The sequence below is a fragment of the Salvelinus sp. IW2-2015 genome, unplaced genomic scaffold, assembly GCF_002910315.2.
Source record: "Salvelinus sp. IW2-2015 unplaced genomic scaffold, ASM291031v2 Un_scaffold815, whole genome shotgun sequence".
In the NCBI taxonomy this organism is placed as follows: Eukaryota; Metazoa; Chordata; class Actinopteri; order Salmoniformes; family Salmonidae; genus Salvelinus; species Salvelinus sp. IW2-2015.
In genome coordinates this window covers 87,140-102,829 of record NW_019942621.1, presented here as the reverse complement: position 1 = coordinate 102,829, position 15,690 = coordinate 87,140, and positions in this window count along the sequence as shown.

Below are 15,690 nucleotides of genomic sequence, written 5' to 3'. Positions count from 1 at the left end.
TGCACAGACGCACATCCCCATGCCCCCCAACCCCCAAGAGAGTGGAAAACTGTTCCCTTGAAAACAGAGAACAAAGTCCTCTGACAGAACAAACACAACTGGCTGCCAAACACAACATATAAAATAACACATACTATATTTCCAGCTCTCTTTCATTCATTTAACATCTCTCTCTCTCTCTCTCTCTGTGTGTGCGTGCATGCGTGTGTGTGTGCGTGCGTGTGTGTGTGTGTTTTTGTGGTACCCTCAATAAGAAAGGCAGAGTTACTAGCTCATGTTTTAGACAGCTGTAATTAGTTCGTTTTAAAGGGCTCTGTATCTCTCTTCCTTTCTTTTCCATTCTTTTTCCGATGTAGGCCAGACATCCGATCGCTCGACTCAGTGGCTCTGACCTCATGAGAGGACGGCTGAGATCGATCGACAGACGGACAGAACACTCAGTTGTACTGACGTAACCATTAGAAACTCCACAGAGTACATACAGAGTACATAGGAGCCTTTTTCCATCCAACATCCAGTTACTGATGCTTTCATTGGGTCATCAAAAACAATATCAATATCAATCAAGAGATGGTCAGATAACCCTCCAGGAAAGAGAGTATAAAGTTAACCGACTGACAGATAACTATCCGGTGTGTTCGAAATACCTGGGGCAGTCTGTCCCTGCAGAAGAGCTTTTAGGGAAATCTTTTTGGAAAGGTCTTGGTCAACTGGTTGTAGCTGAATGTTGTATTCTTGTGGGTCAGCCTAGCAGTGGTGTAGTGTTCCTTCTGCTGTAACCTGAGACCCTCTGGTCCTCAACATAAACACTTCAATAAACATCTCTGGACCAGGTGCCAGCACCGATACATGACCTGATCTAAAAACCCTCAGTTTACACAGAGACAGACAGACTGGCAGAGAGAGATGTGAGAGATGGAAAGAGAAAGAGAGAGAGAGAGAGAGAGAGCGAGATGAGAGAGAGATGAAGAGGGAGATGAGGAGAGAGAAGAGAGAGAGAAGGAATAGGAGCAGAGAGGAAAAAGAGTTGCAAACTAACGCCCCCACAACACAGTCACACAGCACCCATATATAAAAATAGCAATTATACGCCCAAACCGGAGCACACAATCGCAAAAAACTGACAAAATGTCTACTGCACTTGACAGTGAAAAAGTCTGCACAAACAAACACACACACATGCACACACACACATACATATTTCCTACGCACAGAACTAATCATTCTGCCTGTTTGGACAATGATTAAACCCACTCCCACCTTCCATCCCCTCCCCTTGTATGTAGCACACAGGACTGCTCCTGAAAGCCCAGACCTCTGTACTCCTTACGCTTTTATCTCCCTACTAATTCATAGTAGTATTATTGGAATGTAACCTCTTTTCTATTTCAAGGACGGAGCAGATTAAGACAAAACTAGCACAAGCAATATCATTCCGCCCCCCCCCCTCCCTCCTAAGCCTTTTCTCATTTACTCTTATCTTGGACTATTTCTTACATATGGATTTTTTACTTAAGACTTTTTCTAAGAGCCCCTTGTCAGTCGGAGCTCACTCAGAACAGGAATACATATCTGGGATCAACTTGGTCTTTTAGATCATAATGAATCTGATCTGTATGGACATGGAGAGGACCTGATCCTAGATCAGCACTCCGACTCTGAGACGCCTGATAACTACGGGCCCAGAGCTAGTTAGTTAGTTGTATTCAATCAGAGATGGCCCCATTTAAAACCTGGGCTGTAGTCATCTTAGTTCTTTTGTTAACCGGACCCCTTTCCACTTCTCCCCCTAAAGGCAACCAAATACTGTAGGATTTTCAAGAACATAGTGCTACTGTGACTAAATGGATGATGTGATGAAAGCCTGTCTTGGTGATTGTGTTTCTGAATGGAATTAATGATGGATTCTAGATGGGGTATATAGAGTGGGTCTGAGATGTCTTAAAGACATGCTCCGGAACTTTGGCGACTACTAAGTGTTTTTTTTTGTTTTACCTCCCGCTTTGGGCTGGATGTGTCAATGTGTAGTTTATACATGCATCATCTATGAGCAGAATTACTGTTTTACCTCAATTAGCCACAAAATCCCTAGTTTGAAAGTGACTATTTTTCTGGAAGCTGTGCTGCGCCATTTTCTCTACATTTTCCCCCAAGTAGGCCAGCCCTCTAGCAATTCACAGAACGAGAGAAAGAGCAATGATGCGGTGCACATAACTGCACATATGTGACATACTACACCATTTTAGGGGACCACTTTTGGCTCGTGAGCGCTACTTTCAGAAAGACTGACTAAAAAGTATACAAAAGTACCGGAGAATCTCTTTAAGTAAACAATTCTGCTCTCCTCCAAAACCCTAGTGACCTAATTATTGACAAGAGCTATAGACTATAGACCCTTATAGCAAAATAGCACATCCCATAAACAATGTGTGTCCCAATATCCATACTAGCCACAGGAGGCTGCTGAGTGGAGGACGGCTCATAATAATTGCTGGCCATGTGTTTGATGTATTTGATACCGTTCCACAAATTACGCTCCAGTCATTCCCCAATTAAGGGGCAACCAACCTCCTGTGAACCTAGAATAGTTTTAAGTATGCTTGGCCAATATATTACTGTACAGCACAACTAGTGTCCTGTTTAGGGGGTGTACTTGTACATTAAGCTGCCTCACACTACAGAAACAGGAGATAGGCTCCTGCCCTATGGGCTGTTCTGGCTTGGACATAGTTTACTTACGATATACTAAGGAGGTAGCAGTAGAAGTTTGCTAGCAACATGGATTTTTGGATATACACAAAAATACAACTTGGATTTAACATTAGACCCATACATACTTATCTCACCGAAGACTGTTCATCCAACCCCTATATGACTGTAAGTCACATGTTCTAGTTGCCTATATATCCTTATTGTCGGTGTACTCTGTAGTGACTTAAAGCAATAGTAGACTAACCCAGTTTAGTAAGGAGACCTCACAAACAGAGACCTCACCAATCATGTCAAGGAATCTGCGTATTAAATGACACCCCGTTCCCTAGACAGTGCATTTCAGTACATAGTGTACTATTTAGGGAATAGTATGTTTTAAGTAGTCCACTGTCTAGGGAATAATATGGTAAAATAAAATAGTGCACTATCAAGGGAATAGTATGGTCAAAAGAAGTGCACTATGTAGGGAATAGGGTGTCATTTTAGATTTACTACCCCAAGCAAACTCTCTGTTTGTGGTTAGGATCAATAAAAACATTATATTGCCTATATTTAATTATTTAATTAATATATTATTGATGTGTTATTTATTGATGATGTTTAAGTTCTGTCTGTTGGTTTATTTATGTTTATAACTACCTACCTACCTACGGTACCTATACCCTTTTGTTTTGTTTATTTTGAGTATTTCAACTTGAGGTCGCATGTGATGAGATACATTTTCTGTTGTTGTTTTGTTGCTAATATTCCCCATTCTGTGTTTTGGCGTTTCAAACTACCAGGGGTGTGGGAGGTATAGTATATATAAATATATTATATAGAGATGGTGTTTGCAGTGAGAATGCACATGAAACACCCCTGTACTGTACACCCCTGTACTGTGTTTTTCTGCACTAATAAAATTTGCTGCAAATTGCCTAAGAGTTCAACTGATGTGATGGCGTGTTGTGATTTCATGTCCTCGCATTAACAGGGCAGACATGCACAGGGTTGGAAAGTAACTGATTACATTGGAGAAAAAAATACCTTAAATTTAAAAAATGATCTCTGCCAAACATAGAATCAAGATGTTTATCCGTCTCTCTGTGACTGCCGATAACTTCAGAACGAAGTTGACTACAAAACAAAGCTGTCTTTGAAATTGTTACAAACAAGCAAAGGGTATGCTTCAAATGAAAACCCGAGATGACTGCATTGAAATATAAGTACAGTAGGCTACACAGGCCTATATATTTCAATCATAATGGAATCATAATGTTCAATCAATTTAGTTATATTTTGCTAATTGTAGGCTACTGTCAAATTGTGTCTCAATTTCCTGATGTGCTCAATGATGTGCCAGATATTTCATTTAGGTGATAATTTATTTCTAGGAGCTGATCTGTCATCAGTATCTAATGTTAAGGTTAGATTTGAACTGAGACTGATCCAAGAGCAGTGCTGCTTTTCTTTTGATCCTATTAGTATGGACACATGCTCTAACAACACACTTATTGAAAGTTCTCCCTATGTGGAGTTTTGGGAAACGCATGTGAGTTCATCGGCAGTTATAGAAACAATGTATCGTTAACACACTCGTGAGCTTAAGTTCAATCGCTATCGGGAAAATGGCCAATGGCTATTTGCATTCATCAAAATCATATAGATTCTCTCTTTAAAGAGGGGAGGGGATGAATATCAACAGCTGCTTTACATTAAGCACATGCCAGTTCCTGTAAGTGACTCTCAAAGTACTTAATAAATTGGCTCAGTGAGCATTTGGAAATAAAATTAAAAATGAGAGGGAGTCCTCCCAGACCCTCCTCTTGTTTTTTACTTGTTGATGGCAACTTCCCACTAATGGGACGACCGCTGACGTCCTTTGGACATCTTGTGTCTTTTCTTTGTTTAGTGCGATCCACCGGCCTTGATTTCAATGTTCCACGACGGGACTCCCTAGAAACAAGCCACTTCAATACAAGTGCCTTTTTGTAGCAGGATAGGAGAGCATTTGTGCTTACCCTAACCTTTTCCCTAACCTTAATCTAATTGGAGAAAGGCCATAATGAATTATTCTAGCCCAGGCGCAATTTAGACTTTGGCCACTAGATGGAAGCAGTGTATGTTCAAAGTTTTAGGTTGATCGAATAAACTATTGCATATCTATTCAACATTTTGTATCAAGACTGCCCAAATTTGCCTAGTTGGTTTATTCATACATTTTCAAGTTCATAATTGTGCACTCTCCTCAAACAATAGCATGGTATTATTTCACTGTAATAGCTACTGTAAATTGGACAGTGCAGTTAGATTAACAAGATTTGAATCTTTCTGTCCATATCAGATATGTCCATGTCCTGGGAAATGTTATTTTTACTTACAACATCATGCTAATCACATTAGTGCACATTAGCTCAACTGTCCCAAGGCTGGGACACCGATCTGTAGAAACCCTTAAGAGGTGTTAAGCCAGCCCCACCCATCTCTTTAAGGATTCACATGTGAGGTCATGTGCTAAACAGTGAGTAGTGTAGTAAAGATCAAGACGAAAAGTGGTAGTAGCCTACAATAAGGCACAATTCCAGGTAAACAGAAAGTGTCCAGATAAAAATATTTTATAAATATTAAATTACTCTTACCCAGACACACTTCATGTGAAAAAAATGCTATAACTCCCAACCTCATCCAGTGGTGGAAAAAGTATTAAATTGTCATACTTGAGGAAATGTTATTTGTATTTTTTTTATTTTACCTTTATTTAACTAGGCAAGTCAGTTAAGAACAAATTCTTATTTTCAATGATGGCCTAGGAACAGTGGGTTACCTGCCTTGTTCAGGGGCAGAACAACATATTTTTACCTTTTAAAGATACCTTAGTAGAAAATGACTGAATTAAAAGTAAAAGTCACCCAGTAAAATTCTACTTGAGTAAAAGTCTAAAAGTATTTGGTTTTAAAAATACTTAAGTATCAAAAGTAAAAAGTAAAAGTATAAATCATTTCATTTCAAATTCCTTATATTAAACCTGACGGTCCAATTTTATTGAAACAATTTAATTGACGGATAGCCAGGGGCACACTGCAACACTCAGAAATAATTTACAAACAAAGCATTTGTGTTTAGTGAGTCTGTCAGATCAAATGCAGTAGGGATGATACAGGAAATGTGAGAATTGGATAAGTGTGAGAATTGGACAATTTTCCTGTTAAAATGTAACGAGTACTTTTGGGTGTCAGGGAAAATGTATGGAGTAAAAAGTACATTATTTGATTTAGGAATGTAGTGAAGTAAAAGTAAAAGATCCACAAATATAATTAGTAAAGTACAGATACCCCCAAAAAGTATTTTTACTGAAGTACATTACACCACTGCCCAATACTATACTATATATACTGTTACACACGCACTTAGTATCACAAAGTATTCCATACATAAGTTAAGGCTATGCAACCTGAGTTGAAACCTGAGTGAGGTGCACATGTACAGTACATAAACAGATGCATGCACCATATACTTATGTGGTGGACACTGAATATGGTTACACGATAGTTGTGGTATGTCACAAAATCATGATGCGACCACACATATCAATATTCATTCTATACATCAATATTTTGCTAAGTTTTGGTAAGTGGATGGGTCTCTACAAAAGGTGTAAACGGTACAGCCAAAAAAATGTATACTTGCATAGTAGCAATATCAGAAATAGATAGTGTCATTATAAATAAAATAATATACAGTATGTACACAAACAATATCAATAACGATAGTGATAGACGAGGTAATTATATGCATACAATCAGGGGTAAAGTGGCTGAGCAGCAGGATAAAAAAATAATAGTAGCAGCAACGTATGGCGTGTGTGTTAGGAGAGAGTCATTTGAATAGAGGCACTGCAGATAGTGCTGATGACTGGTCCTTCCAAACCACACATGAACAAGGGAATCTATATTCGGTGTGCCTGTTTCTGTCCTGCCCTTGACTTTGGTGCACAGCATGTGATGTCCATAGGCTCCTCGTCGCAAAACTCCCATATCTTCTCAAAAAGATACGTTTGTCTAGCTGTGTCCAGTCCAGGTGGTGCTTGTACAGGCAGAGCATCTATGGGAGGAAGGATGTCAGCGTTGAGCAGCAGCTGAAACCTGGTCCCGACAGTCCGAACGCTCCTTGGCGACAACAACAGCAGGCTCCAGAGCATCGAAGCTGTTAAACACGGAACAACCAAAAATACATCGGAAGACATTACAACCCTGCACAACATTAATTCACCTCCAAGTTTAGATAAGAATAACCTCATACAATGCATTGCAAATTATTTTCACCTGAAGTGCTGGTACTGCTTGATCTGTGGCAGCGGCATGAAGTAAGGATTCAGGTGTTGTTGCCAGCCATAACTTTCCACCAGCACCGTACCATCCTCCAGTCCAACCAACTGTGGGATGTTGACCCCTATCACAGTGCTGTCCTTCACAACACCACCAATCTCAGACAAAGTGTTCACTCTGGTCTTTCTGAAGCGCTGCTTGATGAGGCCGAAGCACCAGTCAGGGGCAAACTTGTTGTGGCCTGTGATCGGGAGGTGAAGGTCCAGACTGTGGTGGAGCTTGTGCATGGTTCACCAGGCACAATACCAGAGCACAAACTTGTTCTTGTTATTGCCAGTTATCACAATTCAGTACCACACGTGTTTCCCCAACTCCGTAGTTGGTGAAGAAATGGTGCATGTAGTTGATGACTGCGCTGCTGCCTTTGCTTGCATGAGCCAGCTCTCTTTTTGATGGGAGGCATTAGAACATTCTCCTTGTATGACTGGTGGAGGAGAGTCAGGCGAGTTCTACTGATGCTGAAGACACATTCCAGATACAAATATTTTAGCATTATTATACAATAGATGCGAAAATGGCATTCTGAGATATCACTACACACAGTTCATACACATAATGATACCCATCTAACGTCAGCCGGCTAGCTAACAGCCAGCTCTTACTAACAATACAAACCGATTGTCATAGCTAGCTAACAGCAAGCTCTTACTAGCAATACAAACCGATTGTCATAGCTAGCTAACAGCCAGCTCTTACTAGCCATACAAACCGTTGTCATAGCTAGCTAACAGCAAGCTCTTACTAGCAATCACAACCGATTGTCATAGCTAGCTAACACCAGCTCTTACTAGCAATACAAACCAATTGTCATAGCTAGCTAACAGCAAAGCTCTTACTAGCAATACAAACCGATTGTCATAGCTAGCTAACAGCAAGCTCTTACTAGCAATACAAACCGATTGTCCATCAGCTTACTAACAGCCAGCTCTTACTAGCAATACAAACCGATTGTCATAGCTAGCTAACAGCCAGCTCTTACTAGCAATACAAACCGATTGTCATAGCTAGCTAAAGTTAATCAAATAGGTTCAATGTTAGTTAGTTTGCTAGAAATGGCATTCTGAGAAAACATCACTAACATTACACATACGTCATACACGTAAGTTAATGTTAGCTAGCAAGCCAGTCATCTAACCTCAGCTAACGTTAGTTAGCTAACAGCAAGCTTGAACTTGGGGTATTTTGTTTAGACATGTAACATTAACATTAGCTAGCTAGCTAAATGTACTATAATCCCAATCCATAAAGTAATGTTACTAGCAAAACAAACCGATTGTCAAAGCTAGCTAAAGTTAAGTAAATAGGTTAAATGTTAGCTAGCAAGCCAGTCATCAACTAAAAATTCAGAAAGGATGTTTGTGAAAAAATACATTCTGACACCTTTCTGTTTTCTCAATGGCATTCAATTCAGCATTGAAGAAAGGCACACATTTAAGTTTGTTCCACCTGAGAAAGTCTGTACACAAGTCAGAGACCACTATGAAGACACACCAAATACGTTTGATGGATCCTTTTTGTATTCTTCTAACTGAAAGTAATTAAATGACATTACTGAGTTTGGGTAATGCCAAAGTTAGGTTACTGATTACAATTTTGGACAGGTAACTAGTAACTGTAACAGATTACATTTAGAAGTAACCTGCCTAACCCTGCACATGCTCACACACGGGAATACACACTTGCCTCCAATGCGGCCCCTCTCCTAGGTTATGGTTTCGTTGCGGTCCTTTTCTAGGGGTTGAGATGCCAATGTTGCCTCTCTCTATTGCTGTCACTCTCTAGACTCATGATTCCATTGTGGTCTTTCTTTAGGGGTCACAATTCCATTGTGGTCCCTCTAGGGGTTGTGGTTGCATTGCGGGCCCTCTCTAGGGGTCATGGATCCATTACGGTCCCTCTCTAGGGGTCTCCCTCCTGGTTTAACTGGTCGGTCCCTCTCTAGGGGTTAACCTCCTGGTTTAACTGGTCGGTCCCACTCCAGTGGTCTCCATCCTGGTTTAACTGGTCGGTCCCACTCCAGGGGTCTCCATCCTGGTTTAACTGGTCGGTCCCTCTCTAGGGGTCTCCATCCTGGTTTAACTGGTCGGTCCCACTCCAGTGGTCTCCATCCTGGTTTAACTGGTCGGTCCCTCTCTAGGGGTCTCCCTCCTGGTTTACCTGGTCGGTCCCACTCCAGGGGTCTCCATCCTGGTTTAACTGGTCAGTCAGATTACAGATACTTTCTGAAAAGCTGGATGATCACTTCTTGGATTACTTTAACATTTATAAAGTATGTTTGTTAAAAAAATTCATTGACACTTTTCTGTTTTCTCAATCACATTCAATTCAGAATTTAAAAAAGGCACACGTTTAAGTTTGTTCCACCTGAGCGAGTCTGACCCAAGAGTCAGAGACCACTATGATGAAACAACAAATTCGTTTGATGAATCCTTTTTGTCTTCTTCTAATGCCTCAATCCCCTCTGTCTGCCAATATAAAGTTTGTGCTTATTCCACAACGTGGGGCTTGTGAAAGCGGCCTTGTTTCGTTTACACGAGAGGGTACGGACAAGAAAATTATCTCAAAATCGAAAGGGGAGACTCACAAACACAACAGAGTCAGTTGTTCTGCTCTATGACGCACACAAGCTTCAGGAGAGTCATCTGAAGGTAACACAGTACCGGGCTGTAGACATCCACAAGCTTCGCGGCAGTTCCTCATTTAGAAAGGTCTTCTCACAAAGCCAACTATCCAGACCGAACCGTTGGAGCTCCAAACTAATATGTTACCAATAAAATTACAATTAAAAAGATATTGAAGGGTAAACACTCATGAGCACTAAGGTGTTGTTTGTTCTGCTCTACACACCCAAAGTTCTGGGGAGTTGTCTGAAGGTAACCCAGTACTGAGCTGTAAAAATGGCAAAAAGTGAATAGGGGGCCAAATGTGCCAAAATCAACATTACGAAACATGGGTCTAAAAAATATATTTTCCCTGATAAATTTTATTACAGCTCTCAGATATAGGACAGACAGACACCTTTATTTATTACAGTCTTTTTTGCCATCTATGAATGTGTTATTCAATGAGTTTCTATGGAAAATAGCAGTAAAGGCCAATTCCAATTTGTATTTAAAACTTCATCAGGACAGGGGGCAGCATTTCCACTTTGAACAAATTGCGTGCCCAAACGGAATGTCCTCCTACTCTGTCCCAGAAGGTAATACATGCATATTATTATTACTATTGTATAGAAAACACTCTGAAGTTTCTAAAACTGTTTGAATTATGTCTGTAAGTATAACAGAACTCATATGGCATACAAAAACCTGAGAAGAAATCCAAACAGGAAGTGAGAACTCGATTTTCAAAACAGTGCCAAATGATACCCCTTATAGTTATGGATGAGCAAACACTTCCTAGGGCTTCCACTAGATGTCACCGTCTTTAGATTTTGGTTATATGATTCTACTATAAAGGAGCGGCTCATAGGAGCTATTTTACTGAGTGGTCTTCAGAAATTCTCAGTCTCATTTTGCTCCCTCACGAGAGAGAGTGCTCTCGTTCCAATGCTCTTTCTTCAGACAATGAAATTCTCCGGTTGGATCCTTATTGATGATTAATGTTGAACACATCCTAAATATGGATTGCATACATCATTTGACTTGTTTCTACAACCTGTAACGGAACTTTTTGAGTTTTTGTCTGGAGGGATTGCTCGTGCGTCATGAAAATGGATTACTGGGCTGAACATGCTAACAACAAGTGGCTAAATGATGGGCTTTATGGAACAAATCAGTAATTTATTGTCGAACTGGGAATCCTGGGAGTGCCTTCTGATGAAGTTATTCGAAGGTAAGTGCATATTTATAGTGTTTTTGTAGCTTCGGTTGACGCCAAAATGGCGACTATTTCTTTGGCTGGATTGTGCTCTGAGCGCCGTTCCCAGATTATTATTTTTCTGTAAAGTTTATTTTGAAATCTGACACAGCGGTTGCATAGAGGATAAGTTTATCTTTAATTCTGTGAATAACACTTGCATCTTTTATCAATGTTTATTATGAGTATTTCTGCAAACTCACCGGATGTTTTAGAATCAAAACATTACTGCACGTAACGCGCCAATGTGAACTGAGATTTTTTAAATATATATATATATGCACATTATCGAACAAAACATAAATGTTTTGTGTAACATGATGTCATATGACTTATCTGATGAAGATGTTCAAAGGTTAGTGATTAATTTTATCTCTATTTGTGGGTTTTGTGAAAGCTATCTTTGCTGTGAAAAAATGTCTGTGCTTTTTTGGATTTGATGGTGAGCTAACATAAATATATGTTGCGTTTTCGCTGTAAAACATTTTAAAAAATCTGACATGTTGGCTGGATTCACAAGATGTTTATCTTTCATTTGCTGTATTGGACTTGTTAATGTGTGAAAGTTAAATATTTCAAAAAAATATTTTTGAATTTCGCGAGCTGCCTTTTCAGCGGAATGTTGTGGGTGTTCCGCTAGCGGAACCCCTGGGCGAGAAAGGCTAAACAGTATGAACTTTTCCAATGTGCACTCATTAATAGTCAAAATACAAATGTTCTTACAATTGACTAAGGCCTAGAGACATGCTTGGTGTATCACAGATGCGCTCCTTTCTCAAACCGCTTAGTACTATCATCTGAAGTCCCATATCGTAACGGTAATCCCAGTTTATGTTATCAGTAACATAAAGGGTGGGTACACATACGCAACGTATGGTTACCATCATCAATATCTATGGCAAAGCTAACTAGCTCAAGGGCACAACATATCCCTACTTAGTGGATGGAGAGGGACCCACAGCAAGCAGAAGTATTGCTTATAGTGTTTCTATGGGGAGAGACCCACACACTTGACAGCATGCATACGTGGGCTGCACAGAGCAGTGAGGAACAGACTGTGTGTGTGTGTGTTTGTTTGGGGAAATCGGCTATGCGATCGTCATGGGAAAGCAGAGATCCGCTCTATGGGTAGAGCTCAGATGAGTATGTGTGTGAGAGATAGAAAGAGAGAAAGGGGGAGAGAGCGAGAGGGATCAATAGACAGAAAGAGAGAGATTGAGAGACAAAAAGGAAGGTGAGAGAGAAGGGGGGGATCAAGACAGGACAAACAGTGCAGCAGTGCTTCCAGCAGCGCTGCTAAGTGCTAGAGTGTGGGGGAGGAGAGAAGAACAGGAAGAGAGGGAGGGAGTGGGGTTATAGCAGCTATTTATAAACCTGAGGAGGTTTATGGAATAGAACACAAACAGGAGAGAGAGCGGCTTCATATACCGTATGTTGAATATAACTTGGGCATTGGGAACACATGGCTTCGAATAGCATCAGGGAGCCTAAACATTACTGTAGGTGCTCCCTCACCTATGATAATGCTCCCTACCTGAAAAAGTACAAAGTATAAGGCCCATATCAGATTCTCTATTTTTGCATATTTGTGATATTGAATGTTATCAGATCTTCAACCAAAACCTAATATTAGATCAAAGAGTTTACAAATAACTTTTTGAAATATAATTATTTAATTTATTTAATTAACAAAGTTGTGCAACACCCAATTCCAATGTGTGAAAAAGTTATTGCTCCATTACACTCAATAACTGGTTGTGCCACCTTCAGCTACAAAATCTGCAACCAAATGCTTCCTGTAGATGTTGATCAGGTTCTCACTGTGGAGGAATTTTAGGCCACTATTGCATGCAGAACTGCTTTAAATCAGCGACATTTGTGAGTTTTCAAGCATGAACTGCTCATTTCAAGTAATGCCACATCTCCTCTATTGGGATTAGGTCTGGATTTTGACTAGGCCATTCCAAAACTTCAAATTTGTTGCTTTTTAACCATTTTCACATAGACTTGATTGTGTATTTTGGATCATTGTCTTGCTGTATGACCCAGCCTGACATTCTCCTGTAGAATTCTCTGACCCAGAGCAGAATTCATGGTTCCTTCTATTAAGGTAAGACGTCCAGGTCCTGAGGCAGAAAAGCATCCCCAAAACATCACACTACCACCACCACCATGCTTGACTGTTAGTCAGTGCTTAATTTGTAAATTGGGAGGTGCTGGAACAAAAAGTGAGCCAGAGAAGGGGGTGACCAGGGGTGCTCTGCGGTACCAGATTCCATGAAAAAAAAATCTCCTTTATAATAAAGCATTGCATGCATTATCATCGCTTTTGCATACCGACATAGATCAGTAGAGGCGTCTGTAGAAGTTGCACGCATGGGGGAACATTTTTTTGTAGCCTAGAGTTCAGGAAAAAGGTGGCCTTTTTATACACATTTCATGCAATTCTATGTCATTTTAGATGACTGAAGACTTTAGCAGAATATATTTTAATAGCTCACAAATTATCAAAATGACAGGCTACTTTGACACTGTCGTGGAAAATGCTTTATTAAGTGAGAGAGACTGTTATTTCCTCAAACATTCAATATTTATTATCGATTAAGAATTGCAATAATAAAGCTAGTCAATGACCACCCCATCGGTGGAATGCAAGCTGTAGGTTTTATCACCAAACCATCACAAATCAATTGCTAGCGCCAAGCCCCAGATGCCCAACTCAGTCACACAGATGAGAGTACACATCAAAGCTATTCGATGCATAAACAATATAACATAATCTTGTATTTTTTCTACCATAACTGACAAACTGAGAATCTGAGATCAATAAAAATGACCTTGTCTTCAATCCATCAATAGCCTGGACTTACTGCAGGTGTGTGGAGACACATTGTACAATATGAGGAGGAAATTGTAGTCCTAAAATAAGCATTCCAGTGTCACTGACATACCAAAATAGTATTTAGTTTTACTTGGTAAAACAACGCTGTTCGCTCAACAGCCCTATTTGGAAGTTGATAACTTGGTAGCCTACAGACAGATTAGTCTTCTCTTTTTAAATCTAATTTTGGTTCTGTGTGACACAGGTGCGTTTCTCTCACTCATCACAGAAATGGCCACACGTTGGTCTATGTTGACAAATCATAAATCCCGTCTGGCCCAGCACGAATCAATTATCAGGCACATTTTCACATTACGTTTTGAAGGGGGCAACCAGAAGAATTACGGAGGAGTGAACTTGAATTCGCCAAACGCTGATTGCTTTTGTTTGAATTTTTACATTACAGTTAAAAGTACTTTTCATGCCACAAGAGGTACTTGATCCAGGGAAATATGTTCCGGAATGAAACAGTCCAAAATTGAGAGACGAGTCAAAAGTATAACCTTTTGGACGACATGAGTCCCATCATGCCTGGTGAAAACCAAACACAGAAATCTGACACACCCCCTTGAATCAGCTTTTCTTTTGTCGGAAGAGAAAAACATGCACACGTCTTAAAATACTATTTACAATTTTATCAAATGTATTACACAACTTCATTTGTTTTATCACTTTACACATTTTGGTATCTACCCCTGTAAAAGCCTGATGACGTGAGTGTAGGCAAGTTGCTTAATACAAACGCATTTTCTCCCACAATCCCTTTCACCACCTCTCCTTGATTACCTTTGTCCTTTTTTGAAAGAGAGGACAGCAGGAGTTGAGTAAATCATAGACCATGGACACGATAGTCCGGTGTCTCATTGTGACACGCTCAGAACACCATCCATGGAGGAAGCACCTCCCCACAATTCTCAACCAATGCGGCTCCGGTACAAGTCTAATCCTCTGAATATGTTGACAGTTGGAGAAGTTGCTTGAGCTGCACTGAGATTTCAAAAAATAGGTAGCCAACAGTGCTATAGAACACTAGAACACTGCTGTGCACACATTTTGGACTATGATAAACAATCTTAACCATAGAAACTTGCTATTTTGGTGCTGGAGATGAAGGTTGAAAGCGGCAGAATGGCCCTTTAACGCAAAATGGAGAGGTGCACATAATTGAATGAAATACTTCCCAAAATAATATTTAACTTGAAACTTGTAAAAAACTGAATTTGTTTGAATGTCACGCTTTTTCTATTTTAATATGGAACATTAATCAACTAATTCTAGTCACAAGTATATCCCAAAGTTGAAGGGTTTATTGATCACCTTGTCACTGGAAGCCACCCTCAGTTTCATCAGCAGCATATGCAAATAGAGGGCCCTGCGTGTGAGTTGATAGAGGAGAGGTTTGGGATTCACAGATGGACTGCATCCCAATAAATACCTCCTCTCTCATGAAGTATGCACTGCACACTCCCAGTAATGATTTCATCAGTGGAAATTCTGTCCCACCAATGCTTACACAAAGCTAATGCTTTTACATACATGACATGGTGTGCAAGTTCACACAGAAATGTGGAGAAGTGGCCTGGAACTAAGAAACACTATCTGCAAAATTCTGAACGGATAACCAATTATTTTTGAAGACTGGCAAGAGTCTACAGTAGTCGATACTAACGTGCCCAGTTTGACTTGGACTGAAATAGGATCTCGAGTGCATAGCCTGAGTCACCTCTCCTTTTCAAAATCCAGTGGTGGGGGTCAGAGGGGAGGGACCTCTGACGTTCTCATCCAATGGAAGCAGAGGATACAATTGAGCTCTTTCCCAGGTCTCAACTCCATTAGAGAGGATCCAAGGTCCCTTCTTCAGATCGCCTCCAATGA